Genomic DNA, 9,759 nt, shown 5'->3' on the forward strand with positions numbered 1-9,759 from the left:
TGATTGTTTTGTCGCCGCCGCCATTTTATCTTCGACCATTGTCACTACTTGTCATCTCTTCCACCTCCAGTGTAGGTTCTTATCCTCCTCCCACCACATATTCTTCTCTTTTACGTTACGTAGCAGCAACAACATCTCTTCGTCCGCCGCTCTTATTTATACCTTCACTTTTACTGATATCAGTTACAAAATGATCTAAGAAGATAAACTAAGTTGTATTTTTTTGGTTTCATTCTATTATGCTTGGTAGCATAAGAAATTTGGTAGATGTTCTGGTGTGTTTCTACTTCGTACATTGTATACTTTAGAATATTATTGCTGGTGTGGTGTTTTTGTTAACATTTGTAACATGTTTCTCTTTTCACCATGTATATTTGTCTTAGTGCTTCGACTTTATTATATGGTTTATAGTATAGTATATTTCAGCCATGTTTGCCACATAATGTGACGCACATATACTCACGCGCACGAGAGTGGAAGGAGAAAAATGTTAAGGTTTGGCTTTAATTATCACATTAACTATTCAATGGTTATATTCTTAATTTTTTGAGCTCTTATGAATATTGGACTAAATCACCCTAGATGTAAATGTTTTTTTTTTAAGTTGGTTCCACGATTTGTGATGCTTTTCATGCTTATTATTGAGATTTTCATTTTAATTAAAAAAATCAAAACGACATCACTTCGATACTGTTAAACTTAACGGTTGACTCGCAGATTTTCGGTCAAAGTTGGTTTATATTGGATATCTAAAGTTGGGGTATGACGCGGAAAAATTGAGTTCATCATGTATGTGGTGAACAAACTTGAGAGTCTAGGTATGGTTGGAACTTTCATGAACTGTATGAAAAAGCCGTTTTTCTCATATTTACACATTCCATCACGTTTCAAGAACAAGTTTTACCTAAACAAAGGTGTCTGTGAGGACATTTTTCTGACTAGGTTCAATGTATGCGTCTATTTCATGAATTTATTTTATCATTCAAAACAGAACTGAAAAATGCAGGATTTCAATCATTCATTCTAGGTATAAAAATCTAAAAACATTAGAATCTAATTTTAACATTTTGATCAAACTAAGAAGCATATTAATAATTATTATTTTCGTACAAAACAAGTTAGTTTTGGAATTCTAATTTATAGTCTATGTTAGTTATTTATAATTAAGTTTTTTTAAAATAAATTATACTAGTATATTTTATCCCAAACATGCATTGGAAATCTAAAATTTTCAAATATAAATAATTATAAAATACATTAATTTAAGATGGGGGAATAATATTTCTGATTAACGGTTGGATATAATTCTTGTCTCAGTAACATCAAATTCATGGGTTGCTCGTAGGCTTTAATTGGTGACATGATGTAGTTGATTTATTTTGAGTTAAGAGTAAAAATCATTGATAACTCAAAATTGTTACCAATCATGCATACAATTTAGTTTATTTTTAATTTGATTTAACATGTGTTATAGTTGAGTTATAATTTTGATTTAGACCCTTTGTAAAATTGCTAAATCAATACTTACACCAACATCAACCAATATGTTTTAGAAGTTGAGTTACAAAATTAATTGATTTTGTGTTTAAAAATAAAAAGGAAAATAGTGAGTTTTCAAAACCGACATATGTATGTCACGTGTGTTAGACGTTTGCAGATTTCTTTAGCTTTGTAATTTTTAAATATTATTATTTATGGTTCAAATTCCACAATAGTAATATCTAAGTTTTTTTTTTGAATTTGCAACCATGATTTGAAATGAAACATTTATAGTTTTTTTGCTATTATTATATTTCTAGTTTGAAGTTCATGCTATTATTATTATTTCATTAATTTATTTTACTATTGATATTAGAATATATATATATATATATATATAGTATTATTAGTATCATAATATTAGAACATTATATATATTGAAATTATTTTTCAAATATTTTACTAATTTAAAATATACCTTTTAATTTATTTACTTTAAAATAGTTTAATTGTTCATATTTTTAAAATAATATTTTCACTATTTATATGTTTATATATTCAATTTTGTTACTAAAAACCCTTACTGCAATTTATACATCGAAAATGTTACCAGTCATAATTTTTAATAAAATGATAACTTTTATTTTTACTGCAAACTTACCACATAAATTTACTGTTTTTACCGCATAATTTTTATTGCAGATTACATCGAATTATAAATCATACTGCAACTCAACTTTAATACCACGCGTTACCGGTTGGAATTCATGTGGATTTTTGTCTTATAAAATGTTCCCGTTAGTTTGTCCAAACATGTTTACTGGATCGTTCTTCTGTCCATATTGAATGAATCTATGCTGGTCAGCAAGTATAAAACTCTCTTGCTGCACTTCAAGGAAGTGGATAAGCAAAAGAGAATATTTTACTTATTTTAATGTCAGAAACATATCATATTCCTTTGAGTGTTTAACCTATTTTAATCAAATTCACTCCATTGTTTAACATAAAATATCATGAAACTAATTAATCACCTAGTGCTTTCACTCAATTATTTGACTAGTTAGGTAAGGTTTTTAGTGCGTATAAGTAAACTTGCCCATTACAAAATATCTCACGTGATCATCGTTGAAGGCTTTTCTAACTAACAGGTCTTAAAACTTCTTCTCTTCGATCCATAAAATCAGTTTTCAATTCATCATTTAATTTCGATCCATAAATAGTCATAAGAAAGTTTTTTTTCTATGGGCAAGAAAGTTAATTGTGAGGGGGACCAAAACGTGGGTCGAGAGATGTCGCAAATCTCTTTGGTAACATGACTCCCTTCCCTTGATTACTCGCATCTAGCCTTTTGTCATCATCCATACTGATTTAGGCCATGTTATTTTACGGGTCGCGCGACGTGCGACTAAGATTATGTTCGTTTACATGTCGCGCGACCTGCGACTTGCGATCTACGACTAAGCATGCGACCTGCGACTAAAACTATGTTCGTTTACGTGTCGCGCGACCTGCGACCTGCGACCAGTCGCGTGATCAAAATTTTCTTAATTTTTAGTCGCTGTTTTTTTCGGGCGACTTAAATGGAACCCGCGACTGGTCGCAAGATCAGTCGCGCGACATCAAAACGAACAACAACCTGCGACTTGTGACCAGCGACCAATCGCAGATCACAGGTTACGCGACAGCAAAACAAACAACAACCTGCGACCTGCGATCAATCGCAGGTCGCATGTTGCAGGTCGCAGGTCGCGCGATAGGTAAACGAACATGGCCTTACTAGAAACATCTCACTCTATATTTATTTTTTGTCTAGTGATTGAAAAGTGAACAGCCGACAAAAAAACAGAGTAAGAAAACCATAAACGACGCAACGTTTTAATCTAACTATCTTATATATTTAACTTAGAAACGCCCATAAGTTAGTCTGAAGTATGGCAGTTCTCAATTTATATTAAACCACAAAAAGTGTTTCATTACACAATCGTTAAGAAATACAATCGTTAATCCAAACCCATGACCGCTAATTTTCTCGTTCAAAACGCTTTTCAAATGCATATTCGAACTGTCAATTTTCCTAAAACATACCAAAAGCAAACCAGAATTGTAGGTTTGAACAATTATTGGGGATAAAGCGGGTTAGACTGCAGTTCATGATCTTGTAGGTTTGAACAATTGTAGGAGTATCCAAGGAAAGTCAATAGCTCTATTTTAAAAGTTATATTCATTTGTCTTGATAATGAACTAATATAGTTCGTGGTTTCGAATTTAAAGCAAATATTTATATACACTTTTATAAAAAAAAAAAAATTATAAAACACATGATTTTAATGTCAGCTAACAAGTTGCACTACAACTAGTTGCTGTCAATAAGAAGTTGGCTTACAGTTCAAAAAAAAAAAAAAGACGTTGGCTTAGAATCAATTATAGAAAAGTTAATTGTCTATAACATAGCAAAACAGTACCAGTTCCAAAAAAAAAAAAACATAGCAAAGCAGTATTAATAGTTAAACTAGTCCTTTGTCATTACACTATAGGTGGGTAGTTGGAAGGAAACTAACTCTTTTATACGGCAGGAATGAAATGTAAATAAGATATGCTAAGAATTACTGTTTGTATTATTATATGTTGAAGAAAAATTAAAGCATTTAATGTTATAGTTTAGCCGTACCAAATACGAATTATATCGTTAATCTTTGCCCTCGTTTGTATTTAATCTTCTAAACTTTCATAAATGAAACTAAGCAGCATGACTGAATATTTGAAAGGCCTACCAATAGCGCGGTTCCATTCCTAGATGGTAACAGCCTAACAGGTTCTTTAGATCCAAACATTATAATAACAGCATAGGATCAAACGGATTAATCATTAAAAACCTTAAATTAATATAACATTAAATAACAGTATTAGTAACCAATGTCAAAACATTGCATCATAAGAACACTAAGCCAAAAAGAACTAATATGCAGAAAATAATAATTTAAAAGTAAATTTAAACTGAGAAATAGACATGTAAATAGTTCTACTTTATAACTACAAAAAGCACGTACACGGAAATAGTGGGATGATTGATGGCTTTTATCTACCTATTTTACCATTATTTTTTTCTAAATCATTAAATTTTACCAATCATGTTTTAGCTTTACTTTTTAAAGTTAAAACATATATCAAATTTCTATTAATTTTTACCAATCATGATTTAACTTTATTTTTAAAGCTACAAAAAAAAAATAAAGCAAACATTTTTCTTTTGTATTTTAGTTAAAAAACATACATCTTTCATTTATAAGCTGTAGAAACTGTAGAATAAAAAAATATCTATAATATCAAATAAATTAGATAATCATAATAAAAAACATCTATAAATATTTTACTTTAATTTTGGGTGCTTTAAATTATTGAAATATTTTAAATATATAATTATTATTTACATATCACATTTTAAATAACAGTAAACTTTGATAATTTTAAAAAATATTGATATAAATTATTTTAAGTTATAAAAATAATAATTATTTTATATATACATCACATATTTCACATATATTAATTTAAAATATCTACAGCCTATAGCTTACAGTTACAACAAATTTAACTACATCAAAAGTTTCTGCAAAAATAATCTACGGTAACAACTTTACAGCTACAACCAATTTATCTACAACTAAACTTTTACTGCTAAAATTCTACAGCCACAGTCGAACCAATCATCACCGGTTTGTATTCATGCTATATTATTTAGAGATAATTTGTAAAATACTCTATTAATAGTTTCAAATTTGAAAATTACATCTTCTATATTATTTTTTGAAAACTACACTTTCTTAATTTTGAATTGATATTTTTATCCAGATTAGATATTTCAATAATTGAAATTTAGATTCGAAATTAATAATAATAATAATAATAATAATAATAATAATAATAATAATATCTATTTTTAAGATAAATCTGTTCGTTGTTCAGATAAATATGTACTTGAAGTCACTTAATCTCTTAATATTATTTATTACACAAACACAGCTTGCGTACTTTATGTAATTTAATTTTCAGTGACCTATGTTACCACTGTATTAACTCTTACTATACTATCTCTGTATTGGAACAGAGTTTGAAATCACGCATAGAGAACTAGTACTTGAAGTCACATAACCTCTTAATTAGGCAACTATTTACTGCGTACGAAATGTCAAAATTCTGCTGAGTCTTGCTTAATACTCCCTCTATTCTTAAATATAAGATATTTAGGTAAAAACACGCATATTAAAAAAATCGTTGTTTTGTCTAGAAAATATCATTAAAACTATAAATTAATGTTATTCAACCAATAGCAAAATAGATTATCAAATATGATTAGTTGCACAGTTTTTAATAAAGTAAAAAATTGCTTAGAAAAATGAAAACATCTTATATATTGGAACATCAATTTTTTTTTAAACATCATACATTTAGGAACAAAGGTAGTACATCACATACTTCTTTCTTGATCCTGTAGAGAAGTTAGCACGGCAACTAATAATGAAGCTTGGGCAACATAAACGAAGTTCCCGCCATCACTCGTAAACTGCGCCGCAACAACAGGGTCACTTCAGGGTCATTTAAACTCGAAAAACAGATAATGGCAAAGATGAGAAAGTTACACAGATCAAATGTATTTTTCAAGAGAAAGAAGATAATAACAGAAAATGAGAATTTACAAATTCTAATAACACGTAAGGATTCCTGAACTAGCTAGCCTCTAAATGAGAGAAAGAATAAACTATGAAACAAGAGAAAGAAAAATGTTTTTGTAAAAATGGAGGATAATGTCTCATGGAGAAGAAGAAGATCGTCTAGATTGTGTTTTTTTTTTCTCAAAAAAGAATATATTAAAATAATATTTTCTAGATATTCTAAAGATTTCTATGTTTTCAAAAAAAAAGAAATATTATTCTTGCTGAAACTGTTATTTTAACTATAAAATAAATTTAGACTACCTTTTTTGGAGAAAGAATGGTATTCTGGAGCCAGATGATGATAGAGATCCTTATCCTTGGATAATTTGGTACATTTGGAAAGCTATGAATGATAAGCTGTTTAAAGGCATAGACAGAGATCCATTGGAACTAGTTAGGTATGCAGAGGGTGAGTGCCAAGCTTGGTATAATGCAAGAGACACTGTACTGATTCCACCACATGTACAAACTGATGAAGAAACACAAGCCTTAAGCTTGAGTAATATTTGTATGGTGGATAGTTCATGGACCTCCACAGCTCAGTTTAGTGGAATGGGATGAGTTTGGAAGGATACAATGGGGAAGATACAGCTCATGGGGTCAAGGAACTTGCGGAGAAGAGAGACACCGCTGCACTCGGAACTGGAAGCGCTAAAGTGGGCAATGGAGAGTATGATACAACACTCGACCTGTCAGAGGTTTGGGACAGACTGCAAGGACCTGATTGCAATGATAGAACAGCCGCAAGATTGGCCCAACTTCTCAACTGAACTGGAAATCATTCAAACTCTTCGGTTATGTTTTTCGGACTTCAAGATCAGTTACTTTCCAAGGACGCAGAATGAGATTGCAGATTCGTTAGCTAGGAATACACGTTCGTTTCATAGATCCTTATGTTTTATTGGTTGTTCTATTCCGGTCTGGCTTCCCAGACCACCTCAAGTTTGAGTAATAGAATAGCTGTTTGACGAAAAAAAAAAAACTATAAAATAAATTTGGATGAAAAATAATTTAGAAATATTCATACTGTACAATTTAGTCAATTTATATATACAAAAGTGTATTTTTCAAAAAACTTAAATAATAGTGTAATTTTCAAATTAAAATTTTATCTAAGTGTATTATTCCAAATTTTCCCTATTATTTAACCCAGTCTATAATGGCTTGGTGTTACGTCTGAATCTGGTTGGATGACATGAGTCGTTGTTATTATATACTAGGGTCAGCCCGCCCTACGGACGAGAAGTTAGAAATAGTTCAACTATTTTATACGGGAAGTTAGAAAAAAAAACTATTTTATACGGGAAGTTAGAAAAAAAAATATTTTATATGAATATACGGGAAGTTAGAAAAAAAACTATTTTATATGAATTTACATTAATTTTATGAAGCATTTATAAAAAAATTGTAGATTGAAAACGATATTATTATACGAAGAACACGACATTTTTGTTCTAGAGAAATGAACCCTTCTTTGTATTAGCTAATAAAACTGTATCAATTCAAAACAAAACAATATATAGTACTAATTGACATACGAATGTAAACATTTTCACATCAAGCATACTCAGCCAAACATGAAGCTGCCTCTGTTCTCGGAATCCATAAACCAAAGGTCATCTTCATCTCAAGTGTGGCCATAGCTCAGATATATAGAGTATGGTTTTCTCCTGTATAAGCGGACCATTGCAAATGTTTATTAATTGGTCAGAACTGCTAGCATGGATCTGAAGTAATGAAGCAAAAAATTCCAACGCCAGTATTGTTTCTGCTTCTGCTGCTACTTCGGGATGGAAGCACCGGCTCCTCCTTCGAAAAATGGTAACTAAGGGCATCATTATTGGTGTCTCTTAGGTTGAGGCCCTTAAGCGTAGGGTCCCTTAACTTTTAACTAAAAACGCTAAGGGACTTCTCTCAAATCCCTTATTTAAGGGCCGTTCCTTAGCTTTTTTAGTTAAAAGCTAAGGGACCCTACGCTCAAGGACCCAGCTTAAGGGACACCAATAATGATGCCCTAAGGCTCTCGTGTTACATATTTGGAAATAGAGCAACAATGGTATTCACAACAACACCTCACTTACCACTGCAACTATTTTTCACACTATTGATCATGAGATCAAGAACACTATCTCTGCAAGGAAGGATCAAAAGCTCTTTAGATACCTTATGCATCTTTTGATAAGATAAGATTATGATTTTTTTCACAGGCTCTAACATCACTTTCTTTGTAATTTTTTTTTGCCGAGGTGACACTAAAATTAGATTATCTTGAAGTAAATCTTGTTTCATTTTAATGATATTAACAGTAGCAAAAAAACAACAGTAAAAGTCAAAGGCCAATCCAATCATGTCTTCTTGTTTTAATTTGCAAGGTTTTAGAATTTCTATCACAAACCTTGAGCTTTCAGATGCTAAACTAACAAACGGATTAAATAGCTTGATCAGATTTTGATGCTTCTGGATTATAACTTAAAAGTGAGTGGCAAAACGGTTTTGATAATATTAGATACCTGAGTAAATAGATTACTTGGTTGTTTTGTAAAATTGTTTCAAACACTGATCGCTCTAATGATTTTTCTTGAAACTCTTCTTGGCTGTCTTTCAAGACCTGCAAAGGTGGAATCAGTTTTTAAAATTTTAGTCGTGTTGGTAATAGTACTAATAGATCGATCTTTTAATCGCCAGAATGTTAAAGTAATCCATTCTTAACAAAAGGTAGCCGTTTCTATTGGAGAATATAAAAACAAACAAACTTTTGAGAGTAAGAGTACACCTAAGAATTCATAAATAGCATACAATCCTTGAATCTAAGAACAATACTCAAATAATGAGCATTAGATCTTGACATTTTCCTCAACTCAAAACCGGAGAGTCTAACCCAGACTTGTACATAGATGACACATTCTCACAGGAAAATTTAAACTATATGGAATCGGGAAAATGCTTGTTTACACAAATGATAAAGACAATAATATGTGATTATACATTCGGGAAGCATTTTTACAATCTGAAATCGCACCCTTAAACAAACAGACATAATAAACACAATATGATCAAACAAAACCAAAACGTTGAATAAAGCTCTATGTCCTCCTTTGTGTCATAATCTTTTTCTGGAACCTTAGATAATCCTTAAATTCACAGCCACATAGTCTTTCTACGCACAGATCAATAAAAGCACAACCACAGATCTCAGCTCTACCTTTTTGCAAGGACATCAACAACTGGATGTACCAGCGATTTCGTTCTCACGACGATTCGGCTCACACACTTAGGAATGTTTTCATATTATTATTAGGAAAAGATGTAGCTTCGCCCTTAGGAAAAGATGTAGCTTCTTCCTATATAAAGAGTTCTCATGGAGAGATGTTCCATAAAGAGAAACACATTGAAAGGTTTAGTTTTGAGAGAGTTTCTAAATCTAATAAGAAGAGAAGTTCTTATAAACTTTGTGTTTGTGCAACTTTGATTGGTATCAGAGCTCCAGGTTTCGAAGGTCGTTTACAAGAGGAGTTGTAACTTCGATCAAAACATGGGAGACGATTCTCAAGCACGTGATAAAGGTCTT

Source organism: Brassica oleracea, chromosome C2 (assembly GCF_000695525.1).
Source record: "Brassica oleracea var. oleracea cultivar TO1000 chromosome C2, BOL, whole genome shotgun sequence".
Lineage (NCBI taxonomy): Eukaryota > Viridiplantae > Streptophyta > Magnoliopsida > Brassicales > Brassicaceae > Brassica > Brassica oleracea.